Genomic DNA, 20,590 nt, shown 5'->3' with positions numbered 1-20,590 from the left:
AATTGTGAGTGCATGTATAAGCCAGAAACACCAAAATTATCTGAAAAGATTAGCAAACACCACAACCGCCATTGTCCTTCAAACTTCTTTCATTGTCTCAGATATACAATACCTCCAGGTACTAGAAGATCATTGTACCTAGACACAAAATCTTCACAGGTGCAGTTTTTTCCTCTATTTCATTAACTCCTTTTTTTTTTTTTCTCGTGATAAATACATATAAAGATCTATTTTAATGAAAATTAGGAGCTTCACATAGATAACTTAATTTTCGGATGATCTGTGCGAGATGGCTGAGCTTAAATCTGCAGAGAAGAGTGCTCTTCCACCTCTGACTTCAACATAATTTTTCTTGAAAATTGAGCTGTAGCTATTGAAAATGAGGTTGTTTTTTGCAGATACTGCCTGTTCTGTTCATGTTCTGCATGCTTCTCCCTTGAGTCCCTTGCTTGAATTTGCTGTTCAGGTTGAATCCTTTTGAAAACTTTTGGGCAGGAAAACAGCTGTATTTTCTGGTAGGTGATGCAATATCCATTACTTAAGCTCTGTCCCTTCAGATCCGGTCTGTGAGCTGTTGCTTACGTGGTCACAGTCTGAGCTGGGCTCAGCTCTGAATCCAGATGACCACCACAATTTTGGGGGGTTCAAGTTGCTGGCTGAAGACCTGTGAGCTACGTAGCAGACTTCATGAAATTTGGTTTCACCTGCTTGGCCTTTTCCTGGGGTCTGGTCTGTGCCCCACCATTCCCCAGAGAAACAGCTTTAGAAACAGACCTAGGCCCTCGTCTCACTTTGTGTTTGAAGTGTTTGCCCCAGTGCGGCTTAATTAGGTCATGTGAAGTAAGCAGCAGGCGTCTGCCCCTCTGTTGCGTCCGTCAGCGTTAGTGCTTGTAACTTGCTCCGTTTTTATCTAAAGAAGAGTTGCACAATTATCTCTATGTTGGTATGTAATGCAGTTTAGCCTACCAAAAGGAGGGGGGGGGGAAACACAGCACTGATTGTGTATCCCACAGGACTTAATTAGTTCAGTTTCATGATACACTGGATAATGGGAAGTTATGAATTAAATAATAAAAGGGAGAAGAGCAGTTCTAATGCTCACTCAGTACCTGTCCACTTCCACCTGGGCTGCGTAATGAGATGTCAGCTGCCGTGACACTGATGAGACATGCGAAATGCACAAAAAGGATGCTCCTGGGAAGGTCTGACCAGGCTTGGATGTCTCCGAAACCATTATGCTTAGTGAGCCTTCAGATTATTATTCCGGATCACTGGACCAGACCTAATCGTCATGCAAGCGTGCTGTTGGAGCAGGGTTTCCCTGCTCCGACTGCCCCTCCTCCGCTGGCCCAGATGGGTGATATAATGCTCGTCAGAGGGCAGATGCCATGTATTAAGTCAGCTGAACTGGTATTCTAGTGAATTCTCTCCAACCCAGCCCTCGAGGGGGCTCTATTAAGAAATAGGAGGCTAATAAAAGAATAACATGCTAGATAAAAATGCCATCCTGGATTATGGCTCTGCCTGGGTGTGCTGAGCTGCCTTTAGTTTGTTTTTAGATAGGGCATTAAGGGAAAGTCTTGAGATTTAAGAAGTAGCTTAGAGTATTGAGGATCTGTGAATTCTTAGCTTGGTGACTGATATCAGGATCACTGCTTTGTTCACTTCTCAGCAAAAGAAAGAAAGGGAAAAAAACCCATCAAGGCTGTGTCTGCGATATTGCACAGTCACCTAAGAGATCCTTGCTTTTCAGCTGGCACTTAATGCAGTCAGGACTATCTCATCAAATCCTTTGGATTCCTCTGCAGATCCTTTCCTTTTTTTTTTTTTTTCCATCCTTTTCCCCATTCACTGTCTCTCTGGACACCACGGTAACTGGAGGTGAGGAAGGAGATTAGATGATGTTGGAGATATTTGGTACTTTATATAGGTGGCAAATCGTAGGCATCTTTGTGGGGAGCATGAAAAGCTCTCTGGAAGCACAGAGCGTTCTGGACGTCAAGGGCTGCTACTTTATCTTTCACAGCAGAACTGATGTCGAATATCCCGACCGTGTTGTCTGTGAGGGTTACAAGTGATGAGAGGCGGCTCTTTCTTGCAGGGCCAGCAGGCTCTTTGTGCTCTGCATGGCAGATGTACGATGCTCTTTCACTCTTGTTTTAGTGCCATCCTCACGTTGCATGGATGTGTTGTGTGTATTTTTGAGGGTGAAGTGCTCATAGTTGGTTGCCCCTGCTTGTAGCTGCGTGTGGCCTTCCAGTTTATGGTCAAATATTTTAAAAGTAACTTCTGTTTTAAAAAGAAAAAAATAATACCCCAATCCAGTAAGTTCAGTAAAGCACCAGCACCTGAGGGTGAAGGTGGGGTGTTGCTTTTCAAGCTTTTTCCCTTCACCTTCTGAGGTCGGCACAGTCCTGGCACACACTCACACTTACGCTTAGTCCGTTTGGTGTCCTCTGCCTGTCCATTCTCCACCTGCTCTCCTCTTATACTCTCCTTTTTTTTTTCTCCTGGAGCAGCAAAAGCTGTCAGAAAGGGCAAAAGATCCCTTCTCTGCCTTCCCCAGTGCTCCCTTTCACTGTAATATCCCAGAGGAAAGCCACCACACCAGTTTGAGACTGGTCAGGCAGGGTCAGGATGAAACACACTGCCTGCGAGGATGGATGTGCCGTGGTCTGAGCGGGGGCCTGTAAACGAGTTCTGGCACCACGTGCTACTAGAGATGGAGCGGTCAGGTTTGTGCTTCTTCCCTCTTGGTCTGAGGTGAACAGTGCCATCTGCCCTGCATCCTCGTAGAGTGGGGATTGATGGCAAAGTGTGCTTCAAGGGTGGTGTTTCTTCTTCACCATCCTAAACCTGGTGCAGAAAAACATAGGGAAAGGAACAGGGCAGATTCCAGCTTGATCCGTAGTTTGTTTGTAGAGTTTAATAAAGCAGTTCCCCTCTTCTCAAAGGGAGTGTCGTAATAAAATATGATATTTCATTCCAGCGCATCCCTTTGGATACCGTGGAACTCCAGAAGCCATTATTTGGCCATAGGGATCACATCTCACAGAGGTTTCCTTTGACTACAGCTTATTAGGGAACATGCTGATAGCACCTGCCCTTGCGGTGTCCTGGGCTTGGCGCAGGGCTCCTGGGCGCTTTGGCAGTGCGGATGGACAAGAATAGCCACAAAATGGCACACCAGATGGGATGTCCAGGAGTAGGACTAGATGAAACTCTTCTAAAATATTGTGTGTGCGTTTTTCATAGATGTTCACTTTTAAAAGCCCAGCAAGCCCACCTTTCCTCTCCGTGTTCCCTATTTCTTAACCTCCCTGCCTGGTGACAGCATTGTTTTCAGAGCAGGGCAGAGAACGCAACAAAGCCATCTGAGAATTGCAAGCCTCGCAGAAAAGAAATAGAGGAGTCCATAACGATCTGACAGAAACAAAAGCACAAAGGCGGTCTTGGGGTGCGGATGCTGTCGGAGCAGAGAGGTACCGTCTGCAAGGCTGTTAAGACGTAGAGAACCAAGATGGCCCCAGCAGTAACCACAGGCAATGCGAGGAGATAAATGGTTGACCCGAGCCCGTGTCAGGCCAGGATTGATGCCACTATCAGCCCCGGTGCCTTTGCAGTGATTTTTAAAAAAAATCTCTGATCGAGTGTGTTATCTGGTTACTGGCACGAGGGCAACGGCCTGGAGGCAGCAGGAGGAGGGGGGACGGGGGAGAGGGGGAGAGGGAGAGAAAGGTCATTCCAGGAGGACAATCTCTGTTGGACTAAATGAGAAAATAAGGGCCTTGCTCTGAAGGGGGGAGGTAAATAAATAAATAATTAGAAAAAAGTGTCTGCTAGGTGTGTGAGAAAAGGATAAGCAAAATTGATTCGCTTCCTTCCTGTGGTTTTCTGGTGGGTTTTTTTCTTTTTTTTTTGATAATTTTTTTTTTAATGGGATCGGCCCTGGGCTGCGATGGGAAATTTAGGAGATGGGCTTGTGGTGTATGGTTTTTTTTTTTTCCTTTTACTTCAACTTTTTGCTTCCTGGTGTGGGGTTTAACTCTTCCCTCCCCTGCTGTCAAATAAAAAAACGAAGGATTGAACGGTAGCTTTCAATTTTTTATTTCCCCATTTTGAACAACCTCTTAGATTTTATTATGGTTTTTTTTTCAATCCCATCTTCTTTGTAGTGTCTCTGAGAATATTGCTTCTTAAATTGTGTTTTCTTTCAGGGAGCTCTCTTCTCCCCATCACTCGTACTGCTGCACTAGAGGCGTATCAGAAGTTTGTCCCGGGATGGGACGCTCTTGCCCTCAGGACGGGATGCCAGCGCCCTGTAACCCACAGCACATCAAAGCCTTTCCACTCGCATTTTCCAGGCAAAGAAAGCAGCTCTTTCCCTTCCTGCACAAGGTGAAGGCTTGCGTTAAGGTCAGGAAGGTGTAGGGAAGCCTTCCTAAGGGACTACGGGCATGTTTTCTCTCTGCTTGCTCCCAGGCTCTTGCAAGGACACTTGTAGCCATCTTCCTGTTTAATTATGACAGAGACTCTAATTGACTCTCTTGGTGTTTAGGCTGTTTTGGAGGGTGGAGGGTTGTTTGCAGTTGAAAGCACGGCTCTGGTTCTCAATCTGTGGGACTCGCTCCTGGCTGGGGGAAAGGGGCTGTGAGTGTTTGATGTCTGGGTCTGTGCTGGGTTGTGTGGCCTTGGGCCCTGGTTGGAGTCAGAAGGAGGCCTTCTCCAACTCCCCATCTTGAATTCAATTGGAAAAGGGCTGAACCGCGTGGAGACACGCGTAGTCCGTCATCATCTTAGTGTCCTCTGCCCCCTCCCAAAAAGAGCGATACAGCGGACTTGATGCACCACGTGGGAGTTTTCTGTGTAGAAGAGGTATTGGCTGACCTGCAATCACTTCCCAAATGTTTCTGGGGTGTGGTTTGGCACCCGGCAAGGGCTGGGGGGTGTTGTCATCCTGTTTTGAAAGGTGGGAGATTCCAGTAGAGTGAACGTTGCCCGAGTGGAACAATTGGAGGGGCTGCTGATGTTGTTGAACCATCGATGGAGATGCTGTCTTCATGCTGTTCACATACCACCAAAAGCCTGTGGCCAAGGCTGAGGACTGGCTTTGACCATGGTGTTGGTCCCTGGTATGAAGCACTGAAACAGCAGGTGTGGAGGTGGAGTGTGTTTCCCTTGAGACTCAAGCAATAATTAGAGTTATTTTATTTTATTTTGTTTTATTTTATTTTATTTCAATGTTTTCTTGGTGTTTCATGTTAGGAACTTAAATACATGCTAAGGCTCCAATTGATACTTGAATTCCCAGTTCTGAACTAATTTTAAGCCTCCCTCCGAATGCCCTGGTTCCCTCATCTGCATTGATATTGATTTGATTTAATATGCAAAATGCTGAGCCTGGATGTGAGTTTTGGCATATGTCCAGTCCTGTAGTGGTTCCATGTCCCTGGGAAGTTGGTCCTAGTTCCTGGTGGTTTATTCACAGGCGTTTATGCAGGACAGAAACTTGCTGAGTGCATGCAAAGCTACTGCTTTCTCAGGGGCCTTTGCTCATTTGGAGAAGCACTGGCAGGATACAGCTGGTGGGCTGGCTGTCCCTACCGATGGTTGCAGAGGAGCAGGATCTCCCTCTCTTTCCATCTCTGCAATGTTTCTGCTGGGCTGTGGAATATACCCGAGCCCAGGGTGACGCCACTGTCACATCTCGCGTTTGGTGCGAGGTGGGTGCTGGATTGCGCTGCCTCTATAGGGAGGGAGCTCCAAAGAGCAGAGTTTGGTACCTGGGCTGTCCTCTAGCCATGAGAGCAGGATCAGGCTTCCCATCCAATCCACCAGATGTGAGAAGCAGTCTTGGATGAAGTGTGCGTGTGTGAGAGCACAGTGGAGTTTCACTTCATTTAAGAAAAAATGTAGGTAAATGCTGAGGATAACAGAAACCTTGAAAGTTTTGGTCTTGTCTTGAGCTGCTGGTAGCAATGGAAAGATAATCATCTTGCATTGTGATTTCTTCTGTGTACAGACTTTAGAGTAAGGAGTAGAGTACGCATGAGTAGTATTTGTTGTGGGTTTTTTAAGTTCTACTTTTTTTTCCCAGTTTTGTTACTTTTGGTGCTATCAGAAGGGTTTTCATAGAGTAAGCAGTGTGAGCTAGGTGTGCAGTCAGAGTGAATTGCTGTACTGCTTCAGTTCAGACAGCGATGGCATGAGAGGAAATGGCCTTGAGTTGCACGAGGGGAGGTTTAGATTGGATATTAGGAGAAATGTCTTTATTGAAAGAGTGGTGAGGCACTGACAGGCTGCCCAGGGCAGTGGTGGAGTCTCTGGAGGGGTTCGAAACCCATGTAGATGTGGTGCTTTGGGACATGGCACGGTGGTCTTGGGTTGACAGTTGGACTGGATGAGCTTACAGGTCTTTTCCAACCTTAATGATTCTCTGATTCTAGGACTTATTAAAAATTTTAAAAAGAATTCCTGCAACGGGGGGGAAAACAACCTATTCCAGTGCTGTGCCACAATTAACCTACTACAGCCTTCCTTCTGTCTTTAAGGAAAGGGTTAATTTTATGTGCTTACCAATGAAAACAGGCTTTTTCCATGATGAGTCTGTGTGACAGACTGACTTAACAACTGCTTGCTAAGTGCTGGGTACCCTCCCCTGATCAGCAGCTCCCGAAGTGGAAGCCCCTTGTGTCCAATCTGTCCTTTTGAAGAGCTGCAGAGCAAAGGACTTCATTAAGGGATCATAAGGCTACCTCGTAAAGCCTAGCATATAATTATGACAGTGATGGGAAGGAGCAGAGGGGACCAAGAGCTCTGTGGTCTCCATGAAGAAAAGCAGACGTTTGAGGGCCGGGAAGCACCAGGTGAAGTGGACACTATGAGCACTTCCCCATGAGCGCTGCATCTTCTCAATGAAGTGGCAGTTTAGCCCGTCTGTGGCTTTAACAAAATATTCCCAGTTAACGTCATGGGTGGTGCAGGGCTGGGAGCTGTTAGCTCATACGCAGTTACATTTCAAACGTCAGAGCTCATTAGCGGTGATTTTAGCCAAAGACAGTTTGTGAGGGGCTCGGTAATTTGACTTCCTCAAATGAAATTGAGGAAAGAGATTGCTGTTTTGCTTATTGATTTGTTTTCCTGCTTTCACACATCATCTTTGGGTCTGAGATTCTGATCAAGGGTCAGGGTCAGCTTCACCCACTTTGGGATGATGGTTCTCCCTCTTTCACACACACACACCCCCACGCACCCCCCTCCGACCTTGCTCTTTCACTCCCTAATTCTCATTTATTTGCCCTTTTTCCTCTTGCCTTAACTTGTGTTTGGTGAATGGAAGATATGGTTTTTGCTTTCAGTGTCGAGGAGAGGTTTTCCCTGAGCTCAGCAGCACGCTCACGTGAGCAGGCACAGCGAGGCAGCACACTTTAGACATTCAGACTGGACTTTGCAAAGCTGCTTGGAGAAGTGTGAAACAACTCTGTTAATTGTAGAGATGTCTCAGCCAAGGTCGCTCAGTCTGTCTGTGTTTTCCCATTCCTGGGACTTAGTTCCTCATTGTCTTGAACCCCTCTGTGCCAAATGAATTGGTGCAGAAGAAGCTGTTGGGCAGTTGTTGCTCGGCAGCAGCTTTCTGGGAGCCCTGCTGGGGTCAGCGTAGGGGTGAGTCAGGAGATAGAGCTACTGGAGGTAAAAATGTGCCTCAGAGCTCAGATGGCCCAGGCAATGCTGCAAAAACTGCGATCTTCCATGCGTGATGGACTGCAGTCGCGGTTCAGCAGCACAGGCCCATGACACTGTCCATTTTCAGGTCCAGAAGAAGGTGGTTTCTGGGTTGCTGGGTACCTGAGGGACTTGAAGGCAGGTACTGCAGGGTAACAAGTTTGGATAAGTTCCTCCAGGTGGTGGTAGCTAGCAATGGGTAGGGCGTTTTGGGTTTGAATCGAGGCGCTTTCACCTCCTGTACATACATCCTCATTTGAGTATGTTCCACATTACAGTGCCCATCTCTTCCCCCAAAGAATCAAGAAATCAGATCTGTCTTTGGAAATGCCTACCAGGCACACAGCTGCACCCTTAAAAATTAAATGTATTGAGATACTGAACTAAGGATGCACCAGCAGGGGTCCTTGGGTAAAAGGACTGTGGATTTTATGTCCTGCCGAATGATTAAGAGGCAGACAAGGATGTGCGTGGGAGGGCAGATAGGAAAGCCATGGAGTGTGCATTATTTCAGGGGACCGGCGTTCCCAACAAAGATGGGCTATTACAGCCCTGCAAGACAGAGAGAAGGCTTTATAGTTCAAACAGCGGCAGTTTGTGCTTGCGGCTCAAAGGCCTCTCAGTTCAGAGGGTAGTGAGTTTGTCGAGAGGCTCTATCTGCCACCAGTCTCGCATCTTGCTGTCTGTTTTGAATGAAGTTTGGGCTAAAATCTCTTGAAATGACAGGAGTGGTTACTGTCCCATAACATGTGATGCTGCTCTTCAGCAGAAGCGTAGTCGTTCATAGCATAGCAGTTCAGTGCAGAGTGCACTAAATTAGCTTCAGCTGCCTTCTGTGTTGCGGTGCTGTCTGCACCCCTGCTGAAACTGCCTGTTGTATGCCACTGTGAGCCCAAACTACTGAAAATGAAAATTAAATAGATGGAACTGCTGTTCCGTTGAGAATCGGTTCTAATTTTAGCTGTATAAAATAAATGTATTAAAGTGTACATATCTGCTGTAGACGTGTCCTCATTTGGAAGGTGTCTTGTGTCAGGAAGGTTCTCCCATGTTTGTGCAGCTTCTCGCACAGTAGGTTTGGAGGGTTTATCTGGATTTATTGCAATTAAATAGATACCCTTGACTGTAGGGAAATAACATGGGTGTTAGCAGCCTTCTGAATGCCACTTAGTGCTCAGATTTCCATTAGAACTTGGCAAGTTCAGCTCAGAGTGACAGTTGGAAGGTAGCTTTTGCTGAGGCGTGACCTCTTCCCAGCCATCATAACCCAGTGTTACCCTATCGCTTATGTGACCCTTGCTGTAAGAGTTCCATCTTCACCTTTTTACCTTTCTGGCAGATAAGTGTTTTTGATGATGACAATAAAGATACCACAATGCACTTTTATTCTTGGTTGCCCCATATGGGCTGTGCGTTTGATCCGAACGGCCGGCGTTCCAGTCAGATGGCACTATCAGATGGAGCTGGCTCTATTTCCTGCATTATTCTTCCTGGCTGTACCGCATTATGCAATTATGTTTGCATTTAAACCTGAGCACTTACCTGTAATGATGCTGTAGTTCAGTCCATGATACATTACGGCAGTAGATAATGCATACAGATAGGCTAAGAAAGCACGTTGTTGATGTGCTAAAACTAAACAGGACATTGCATTTGGAAGTGGACTCTGAAAGCTCGCAAACTAGGCTGAGCTGTTTAAAAAGCTTGCATTACTGAAATAACAGCTGAGCCGGGTGAAACCCTCTCCCTGCTGGGTAGGTGCAGGATTGAACGAGCAGTGCAGGCTTCCCCAGTGCTGCCCTTTGGTCTCCATTGCAGAGCTCTGCCACTGGCACTGCTGGTTGCTGCCACCCACTTCTGTGGGAACAGGATGATCCTACCGGCTGCTGAGAGCTCCAAACCCTGCGCCCTTTAGCACAAGGTAAGGGAGGGACAAGGATGCAGCTTAGAGAGCTCCCTGTGCCTCAGCTGCTGCCCAGGTCCCTACCCCTGCCCAACGCCTGCTCCTGTCCCTGCGTTGCAGGTGCAGCGTCACAGGACAGATTCTCACCAGCTGGTTTGCATTACCGTGCTGTTGTGAACACACACTACTGCTCTGTTTCAGCAAACTTAGCTGGGTTGGTTTAGATTCACGGAAGTGTTTAGGTTGGAAAAGACCTTTAAGATCATCAAGCCCAACCATAAACTTAATATTATGAACTCCACCACTAAACCATGTCCCTAAGCGGCAGGTCTATATGTCTTTTAGATCCCTCCAGGGATGGGGACTCAACCACTGCCCTGAGCAGCCCGTTCCAGTGGTTGACAACAGTTTAGGTAAAGAAAGTTTTCCTAACAGCCAACATAACCCTCTTCTGGCACAACTTGAGGCCATTTCCTCTTGTCCTATCACTTGTTACTTGGGAGAAGAGAGCAACATCCACCTCATCACAACCTAGAGAGCGATGAGGTCTCCCCTCTGCCACCTTTTCTCCAGACTAACCCACCTCAGTTGCATCAGCTGCTCCCCGTAAGAGTCGTGCTCCAGCCCCTTCGCCAGCTTCACTGCCTGTCTCTGGACACTGGATGGCAGACCCTGGCTCCCAGTGCTGGCAGTGGTGGTCATTTAAGTGTGCCTCAGCAGTTAGTCTCTAGCCTCCTTCAGAACTTGACTTCTGACACATAAAGTGAAGACTTCAGTAACTTCCCTACCTCTGTGCAGGGCCCTGCTCTGAAGCAAGGGTGTGTATTTGAGAAAGCGGTAACTTCCAGTGGAGATGTTTTGTGTATCAGTTCACTTGTATTCCCTGCTCCTCACAGGAGCCGTGTGAAAGTCAAAGGCTGAACTTCACACCAGTGCTCTGGCCTCCAGCCCTCTCACAGGGCTTTTTTTTTGTCTTCTCTTGCCTGATCCAAAAACCTGGTCACCATCAGATCTCCATCGACACTGTTGCGTTCAAACACCCTTGTTCTTCTCACCCCATTTATTGTAGCACTCCTTCAGAAATCCTTACTGACAGGCTGGCATGAGATTTGACTTCTTTTCCTGCAGGTGCTTGGAAAATTGTTAAGCTGATCTTTGTATTTGCAATATTTGCTCTCAGATTAGTTAAAGCAAGTCAAGATCATTCACTTGTGAGACAATAGTTGCACAGTGCGTACTGCAGAGTTCACCACAGTCACGGGCCTGGTTCCTCCACTTGTGTAAACAACTTGATGTTGCAATTTTCTCATTATCATTAAAGTGCCATTTTTAATTTACCTCTGAAACCTTCATCCTTTGAGAAATCACTGGTTTAGGGAGATGTGTAAATTATGTATGCCCTTTAGCTGTGCTCTGGGAAGGGGAAACCATCGCTGTTATGTCTGAACTGGAAGATTGCACTGAATTCCCCAATGTGTTTACATGCGCGGGACTTTGATGGAAGCTGGGCTCGTGATTAAAACTTTGCACTGGGATAGTCTCCACTGAAATAAACTGCCTCGGAATATCAGACCATAAATGAACATTAGGGAGATTCTTGTGAATTAGCAGTGAGTTTCTGTAGAGAACAATTGCATTTTGTGAAACAGGGCTCTTCATGTGCTCCAAGACATTTCCTCTGCTTCCGGGTGCTTTCCTTAACATTTGAAGTTGAGGTTTCAAGTTCTAGGATCAGCACCCCACTGTACCTCTCAAAAGACCCTGAAAGACCCAAGAACAACACTTTGGGACTGATGCGTGTGTTGTAAATCTACCTGGACCTTCCCATGGTTTGCTTAATTACAGAATAGCTTAATGTAGCTCACATCCTCCCATTATTTGGTGTTTTTCCTTGTATTTGGGTGAGCTTTGTTGCTTGTGTATGGGAAGCTGACTCACGCTGTATCTGGGACATACGCCCCTGAAAACAGCGATGTCTTTTCAGTGCCCTGTGAAAGCACCATTAGATCTAACTAATACTCCATGTAGTTAATTAAATACCTCTGGTGCAAAGAGCCTTACCTTCTGTGCTTGGAAATTGCAGCGATTACTCCCCTGCTGGAAAAGCATTTTTCTGGTGGTTGTTTTTTCAGCAGTTTTGCTGGTTTAGTTGCTTGGGATTTTTTTTTTTCTTTTTAGACAGGAATTAAGCTGTTTTTCATGCCATCGTCCAGATGCAAATTGGCCTGAGACTGACTTGTGCCATGGGCTCGGGCCTCCAAAACTGCCCACTCATTTTTTTTTTTCTGAACTAATCAGCTCGATGAACTATTTACAGTTGGCTTTTGGGTCTTCTCACTGCTTTTGCAGCTGCCCCCGTCTGAGTAATTAATGACTGTGTGGCTTGTTTATGGTCTTGAGTTACTAATGCCGTTGGCTGCAAATGCATTTTTTCCTCTGGGACATGCCAGTTTCCTGGTTCTAGTCCCACCTCACCAGCCCAGGTCAATTTTTTGTGTGTAAACAGATTTATCCTGTAATAGTTGGCGAGAGACTAGGGTCATTCATCAGTCCTGGAGAGAACATGCCCAGCCAGCTTCTTCCCTTCCTGTGCATCTCAGTAGAAGGCAGAAAGATTCCTGCAGGACAGCTAAAAAAAATGTAAAACTGAAAGGTAATCCTTTCTTTTTAACTCGGGGTACAGGCGGTCTCTGTTAGAAACTAAGGTATTGGATAGCGCACTGCGTGTCCCGCCGCGTGCTCTGACCCTTCTTGTATCAGCGCTCGGAGGGGTCATTAATGCAGGATGCTGTGTGGTGCTCTTAGGTAGGATGATACCGCCTATGTTTTATAGCCTGAGTAAAAGGTAAAGAGAAGTTATGCAGCAACAGATGATACAGATAGGCGCAAAAATATCTTCTTATGGCCTTGGGAAGGGTATGTTGGGTTACGTTCCAGGCCTGCTTTATCACACCCACACATGACAATTCTTAAGGGAAAGCACAATTTATTTTCCTCCTCTGGAAACCTCATACAGACTTTCAGTGCATAGATCGTCAGAAGCATTCTACTAATTTCCAGCTTTAGTTAATTTGTAGCTACTGTACTTCCAGCCTTTCTGGAGATAATGTTGTCTTTTGGCATAAAAGGTTTTTATTTCCCATTGTAGAGTCCTCCAGATACCTTTCCTTCCTTCTGGTTTCTAATGCATGTAAGACTATATCCTTAGTGATTTGTGACTCAAGCACAACTATTCCTGCCTTTTTTTTTTGTACGTTTTCTTTCAGTAACTGGAAGAAGACAGTCTCATTATCCATCTACCTTTGTTGCCCAGTTTGGTTACTGGTGACTGCTTAGCTGGGTTAACTATAGGTGGTCTCTTGCATGGGATGTGTTGGGGGGGAGTTCCTTTTGTGCCTCTGAACAGTTAGTACAGTCTTCACTGCTTTGCTAAGACAGTTCATACTAACACCTAAAAGCTACTATCCTACTACTTATTGCTAAACTGGCATCAGGGACTGTCTTAATACCAGAACTCGGAAAACAACAACCCTGTGCAGTGCTACAGACTGGGGGAAGAGTGGCTGGAGAGCTGCATGGAAGAGAAGGACCTGGGGGTAATGATTGACAGCCAACTGAACGTGAGCCGGCAGTGTGCCCAGGTGGCCAAGAAGCCCAATGGCATCTTGGCTTGGATCAGAAACGGCGTGACCAGCGCGTCCAGGGAGGTTATTCTGCCTCTGTACTCGGCACTGGTGAGACCGCACCTTGAGTACTGTGTTCAGTTCTGGACCCCTCACCACAAGAAGGATGTTGAGGCTCTGGAGTGTGTCCAGAGAAGAGCAACAAAGCTGGTGAGGGGCTGGAGAACAAGTCTTACGAGGAGCGGCTGAGAGAGCTGGGGTTGTTTAGCCTGGAGAAGAGGAGGCTGAGGGGAGACCTTACTGCTCTCTACAACTATATGAAAGGAGGTTGTGGAGAGGAGGGAGCTGGGCTCTTCTCCCAAGTGGCAGAGGACAGGACAAGGGGGAATGGCCTGAAGCTCTACCAGGGGAGGCTCAGGCTGGATATCAGAAAAAAAAATTTCACAGAAGGAGTCATTGGGCACTGGCAGAGGCTGCCCAGGGAGGGGGTCGAACCACCTTCCCTGGAGGTGTTTAAGGAACGGGTGGATGAAGTGCTGAGGGGCATAGTTTTAGGGAGTGTTAGGAATGGTTGGACTCTATGATCCGGTGGGTCCTTTCCAACCTGGTGATTCTATGATTCTATGAATAAGGACCTCAGTGGTCAGATCGTGCTATTTTCAGGATCATCATCGCATGGACTTGAACTGAGCGAGAAATTTCTCAACACTTGAAGCTGATGAACTCCTAGGAGCCAAAAGACTGTCTTTTCTTTGAGGGAAGACTGGGAGAAATTAGAGAGGTTGAAATAAGCTCTCCTTTTTGCCATGTTCATCTTTCAAATGACTTTCCAAATGAAAGCAGATTAAATAGAAATGATAGAGGTGAATGTAGTGCTTTCATCATGGAAGCAGGGCCACCCCAGAGGTTCTCCATTTGTTACGTTCTGCTCACACAAATCCAGCTTAGAAAGCTCCTTGGAAATGCCTCAATCAGTGGTGAAGTTGGTGAACGATAATGACGTGCATGAAAGTCCTTTAAAGGGTTGCTGATCACATTGTGAGATCTATGGTCTAGCCTTGTGTTGGCACTCTGACTTCCAAAGACGTGCAGTGCTGGCTACTTTAACGTTGAAGGCAGATTCCTGAAATTGCTGCCTGGGCAAGAGAAACCCTGCAAAACCTGCTGGTTGTTAATCTCTGTCTTGTTAGCTTTTCCTCAGTGAAAACTGGCCTCTGAAAATGAGAGGGAAATTGCCTAAAGTAGAGAATGGTTCACAGTGTGGTGGTTTGCAGCTCTTCCCTGCCAGTTGATGTTTGTTTGCTGTGCTCCTGTAATGAGCATTAGGTGGTGCCCTCTGCCCTGAAACTGCTTGGAGAAGCCTTGGGAGCTTCTGCATTCATTATTAGCCTTGACCAGCTTCGGCCTGGCTGTTCTTTAATTTCACAGCACAGTCAACTCGATTGTAATCGTTTCTGTGTGGATGTTGAAATACCTATATTTGCCTGCAAAATGGGGTCTTGTGCTGTGCATTGTGTTGATTTTGCACAATGGAAGGTATCTGCTGTGCTTCTGGGACAACCCTATGCCATCTTTCCCATGAATCTGTATATAAGCATTCATTCTCTCTGTGAAAGTCCTCTTTTGGTTTTGTTTTATATACAAAAAAGGCTATTTTTTTTTTATACTAGGTGATGAAGTGCAAGTGGAAGACTGTTCTTATAACAGCAGGGTGAAAGAATGTCCTTAGGGATGCTGGTTGTACGGAGGAAGACCTATCCATGCCAATTGAAATTCTATGACTTTACTGCTGTAATGAGCATTTTTCAGCTAATTTGGCAAAGGTTTAGAGGCCCTACAAGCGAGAGAGGGAGGGAACGCTGTCAGGAGACAGGCTCAGCTTCTCCAGGTGCTGGGCAGCATTTTGTATGCTAACTCCTCTGACTTTAGCAAGAACATGCATTTACATCCCTTTCAAGTATACATAGGAAGGAGGAGCCTGCACCAATTTGTCTGTTTTAATTATAGATGTTCTAGGCACCTTCCTAATTGCTCCTTCATTAAGAAGTAGCTTGTTGTTTCTTTTTTCCCTAGGAGGTAAAAATAATCAACTTTTGTTTGGTTTTGTAAATATTTTCTTTTTTCGCCCTTGAGGAGATAATTATTTCTATTGTTGCTTGAAGATGGTGGCCAATACAGGAGGAATAATTAGAGCAGATGGCTGAAAATACTTCCCCAGTAAAAGACATCTAGTGTAATAAAATATCTCCCCTCCTCTATTTTCTCCTCCAAATATTCGTTTTTCTTTCCTTCAGGTGGATGGGGGTTGGGTGAGGGGTGTAAATCTTTTCCTGATGTATTAAACTGAGGAGCTGTCACGAGTTCATAGCCTGGAAAGTGAGCTCCCTGTATCCATCACTGAAATTAAAGTGTTTTCAGACGTAGCGTGGAGTCCTGGGTCTGTGGCGTGGGGAAACGTACGCTGTACTCCATCACTTAAAATGTTAACCTTGTCTCTCTGTGGCGGCTGAGGGAAGGAACACTTGCTCTCCGTACTTGCTGGTTAAATGGCAATCTGTCAGCACCAAGGGACAGGCTGCCTTGTGGGTGTCAATCTCTGTCGGCAGCATTCTGAGCTTTTCCCGGTGATGGCTGGGAGGGCTGCACCTTCTTCCCGCTAGAAGGAAGCAAGCGGGATTGTTCCTGGTGAGCAGGTTGCTGCTGTGCTCTGGGTCCTATCAGACGCGACTGGGGGAAAGGACAAAGCTGGCTGCCAGGGATGGGCTCAGTGGGAAAACCCTCTTGCCTTCGAATCTCTCTCTGTGGCTGTGTCACAGAAAACCCTCGGTTGAAACCCACAGCCCAGAAAGGGAGAGCATTGAGCACAGCACCAGAGTCTGGGTTTAACCAGACCGCTGAGGCTTGGCTTGCTTTTACATGTTCTGTCTCTTCTGGTCAGAGGATGAGGGCTTGTCTGGGTTTGTTACAATTTTCTCAGTCCTCTTTTTTGGAGCTGTAATCTGAAATAGCCCCATCTACCTCCCAAAATTCTAAAGTTACCACTAAGTTGAGTCCGAGTTGTCTATACTGTGTCTAAACAGCAGTTTCTCAACCCTTTTAAGACCAAACCTTGCATTTTGGGGAGGAGGAAGTTAAAAATCCCCAGATTAACATGTGTTGTGTTGGCAGAATGATTGTTATTTACAACAATTCAGATGAAAGATTGAAGGAGTGGTCACTTACAAGCCCTGCCCTTTGTGACTGGTTTGCCAGCCTGTGCCACAACACAAGCAGATCACATTTATTCACGTTGCAGTTGCTGCTGCTGTTTCTGAGCCCTGGGAGTCACAGGCACAAGCTGAGAAACTGGTACTGAGATCATGTCCCCAAAGGCTGACGTAAAGGCAACCCAGGCTGGGGGCGGCGGCAGCAGCTAAAAACATAAGATAGAAAGAAATCTGCTTAAAAAGAGGGGGGAGAGAGGAAGGAGGGGGTAAGGAATAATGTACTGAATTACAAGGAATTTGTGCATATTTTACTGTATGCTATTAGAACAGTATTTTATCTTTACATAATTTATTCATTGTTTTGTTGCTTTAATCAAGAAGGAGTTGATACCTCTCCTCAAATTAATCTGTGTTTGTGGTGGGTTGACCCTGTTTGGATGTCGTGTGCCCACCAAAGCCGCTCTCTCGCTCCCCCTGCTCAGCTGGGGAGAGAAGAGAAAAGCATAACAAATGCTCATGGGTTGAGATAAGGACAGTGCGATTGTTCAGCAAGTACCATCATAAGCAAATCAGGCCTGACTTAGGGAAATTAGTTTAATTTATGACCAATCAAATCAGAGTATGGTAATGGGAAATAAACCCCAAACCTTCAAATGCCTCACCCACCCCTTTCTTCCCAGGCTCAACTTCACTTCTAATTTTCCCTGCATTCTCTCCACTAGCGACATAAGGGGATGAGGAATGGGGGTTGTGGTCAGTTCATCACACATTGTCTCTATTGCTCCTTCCTCCTCAGGGAGAGGAGAGGGCTACTTGCACACTTCCCCTGCTCCAGTGTGGGATTCCTTCCATGGGAGACATCCTCCATGAACTTTCCAATGTGAGTCCCTCCCATGGGCTGCAGCTCTTCATGAACTGCTCCAGCGTGGGTCCCCCACAGGGTCACAAGTCCTACCAGCAAACCTGCTCCAGTGTGGGCACCTCTATGGATCCACACATCCTGTCAGAAGCCTGTTCCAGCACAGGCTTTCCGAAGGGTCACATCCTCTTTTGGGCATCCGCTTGCTCCAGCATGGGCTCCTCCATCAGCTGCAGTGTGGATATCTGCTGACCGTGGACCTCCCCATGCTGCAGGGGTACAGCCCTGCCTCACCATGGTCTTCCTCATGGGCTGGAGAAGAATCTCTTCTCTGGTGCCTGGAGCTCCTCCTCCTTCTTCCTTACTGGCCTTGGTGCCCACAGAGTTGTTTCTCTCCAAATTCTCAATCCTCTCTCCAGCTGCAATTGTTGTTACGCAGTAAGTTTTCCCGTTCTTCACTACGTTGTCCCAGGGGTGCTACCACCATTGCTGATGGGCTCAGCCTTGGCCAGCAGTGGATCCATCTTGGAGCCAGCTGGCATTGGCTCTACTGATCATGGGGGAGGCTTCTAACAGCTATGAATCCTTGCCACGCAGAGCCAGTGCTGTGTTATATGCGAGCTCGGTACATAAGCTGTGGGCTTGAAATGAGTTGTGCAGGGCCAAGTGAGTGGCAGGAGTGGGAAGATGTTGCAGGACTCTGCTCATTGAATTTGCATGTCAGATGCTCTCCCTGTGATTCTCATGCCCTTTAGTACCCTAGGAAGAACAACCAGCTTCTTAAGATTTCCCACCCACCTGGGGTTTCAGCCCGTATTTTGAAGGTTTTTTTCTCTGCAAGTGTCGCCTGCGGTACTGGATTCAGAATATGAATGTTGCCAGGGTGGATTTCTTATGGATATCTGATGTGGAGGTGCATCCTGCAAAAGTGCCGGTGGCTGCTTTGTGTATTCACTCATGCTGTACTTAGAGAAAACACCAGAAGGCTCTCTTGCCTCAATCTATCTGCTTATTTTCATGAACCTTGCAGGAATGCAACATCTTTGTGGTTTCAGTCCTCCTGTTAAGCCTAGATGAAGTTGGCTACCTCCAAGTGTGAGTACTGACAGTGACACAGAAGCTGTTACCTCCAAATCATCTTTCCAACTCTATGGTATACGCTGGGGCAGGAATGTAGCGACACCACCTCACTGCAGCGGCTGCAACCCAGCCAGCTCCAGCTTCATCATTTAATGCAATGTCTTTGTTTAGGCTGATGGTGTAAGGAGCACCTCTTACTGTGGACGTGTATCATCTAAATATCAGAGTGCTTGCTTTCAGTGTATTTATACCTTTTGTGAGTTTTGTTCTTAAGATGGTTAATAGTTCTTATTTTCCCAGATGGTTTCAGCCACTTTTTGAGCCTTTTTAAAGTAGTCTGGATGAGATTTTATGCTCAAGGTCATTGGTAGAAGTGAATGGCTAGAGTCTTCTACGAGATGACAGCAGAAAGCTAGCAAGAATAGCTTAAACACTGATGTTATATAGAGAGAACCTTAAATAAAGAAGTGGAGTGTTTTCTGGTTAGAAAGAGGAACTATCTAAAGAAAAAAAAAAGTCCCATTCAGAAGAGGAGTTTGTTCTTAACTTCTGCAAGATTTCTATCAACAGCTCAGTAAGTTTTCGGTGCTTGGGAGAAGAGCAGCCTGGTGTATTCCTTACGCCCTTGCTTTCCACAAGAGTTACCTGAAGGCTTCAAGTGACTTCAGAGGGTTATAGTGTTGTCAGAGTGACTTTAAGCTGCCTAGCAAGCCTTCTCAACAAAATGTTTTGATGCATCCCATCATTTCAAAGCTGCATCTTGCTGGTGGCATTGGTTGAGTTTGTGCCAGACAGGAATTCATGGAATTTGTAATTTAGTGCTGCAGTTGGCTTGATAAGTGTCGTATTTGGGGAACGTGTGCCTTTCCATGAGCTGTACCCTCCTCTGTCCCCTGCTCTGAGATCAAAACTAGTTTAATTAGCTCCTTTTTCATTGCATCTATTGTATACTCTGCTATATTGTAATCTGCCTCAAAGCACAACGAAGAGTGCTTCACAGCTTCTCTGGAAAGACAGCAGATAAAGATATCTATCCTCTCAGCTGAAATTTTGTCCTGAATTTCTGAAATATATAAATATATGTTTGAAAGTAATGAAGATTAAACTTGTCCTATTGTATCCAGCAACCATGGAGAGACCACGCTCTCTGTAACAGTTGTGTGCAGCTGCGAGGGCTTATCTAGACTTCTGTAATGAAGAAGTGCATCACTGCCCTTGACACAAGGGATGTAGGTCCCTAGGTGTTTTCATTGTGTATTAATTCCGTCACAAGCTTCGCTCTAAATAGAACTGAGTGATTCACTTTGTATGGAAATCGCGGAATGGGAGAGAGGATGGGAAATACCATAGGGTCCATACCCCGCAGACAGGTTGGACAGAAGCAGCTTGTATCATTCAGCCTGGCAACCAGCCCTTGTTCCCCAGGGTGGATAACGGGGACAGCAGTCACCATTGAGTACTGAACTGGCTGCTCTGGGTGCTCTGGGAAATGTGTCAAACATCACGTGCGCAAAGATAAAACTGACAATAGCACAGTGGAAAAAAAATACCTATCCTAACACCAGTGGTATTGATGCGCCTAAACTGCAGCTCCGGCGCAAGGTCTTTAATGCATGTGATGAGAACTGACTGAAAGCAGAGTAACTGTGGTTTTGTGTCGAGGTTATGCTTTCCACCACTGTTTGGAATTAGCACAACCGCATGAGGACCACAAATATCCCTGTCTGGTGCCCCCAGCCCGCTCTGTTGAGGCTGTTAGTCCCTGTGTGAATGCTGGAGCAGATGCTGCCACTGCCCACGTCCACACTGGTGCACACACGCCCCTGTGAAGATATGCACGTGTGCATATACGAAATGGATCAAACCTTCACTGCAAAGTGCGTGCTCAGAGTTTAAAGGTGAGGAGAAACCATGAGTTGAAACAGGCAGGAATCGGTTTGCTCATCACAAGTCAGTCTGTTTTCGAGTTAATCAGTGCTTTATTTGGAGCTGATGTGCGAGTGGTCAAGAGAGAGGCAATGGCACCGCCGGGAAAGCTGAGAGAGCTGCAAAGGTAGTGGAAAGGAGGAGTGTCTCTCTAAGTGTGGACGAGTGGAAGGAGAGACAAAGAGTGTGAAGCAGAATCCTGTCCATCTAGCAGGATGTTTGAATTCTAAACTCTTTAGGCTGTTTTTATGCCAATGTCAGGAATTGACGC

The 20,590-nt window shown here is 46.3% G+C and overlaps 1 protein-coding gene across 1 annotated transcript in view; it reads left to right on the top strand.

Moving 5' to 3' along the window:
* The window catches only part of PKHD1 (PKHD1 ciliary IPT domain containing fibrocystin/polyductin), a 254,042-nt gene that overhangs the window by 62,445 nt on the left and 171,007 nt on the right, over positions 1-20,590 (top strand). The window lies entirely within an intron of this gene.

This window comes from Cuculus canorus, chromosome 3, assembly GCF_017976375.1.
Source record: "Cuculus canorus isolate bCucCan1 chromosome 3, bCucCan1.pri, whole genome shotgun sequence".
Classification (NCBI taxonomy): domain Eukaryota; kingdom Metazoa; phylum Chordata; class Aves; order Cuculiformes; family Cuculidae; genus Cuculus; species Cuculus canorus.
The sequence above is the reverse complement of the archived record's forward strand: the minus strand, read 5'-3'. Positions and strand labels throughout refer to the sequence as shown.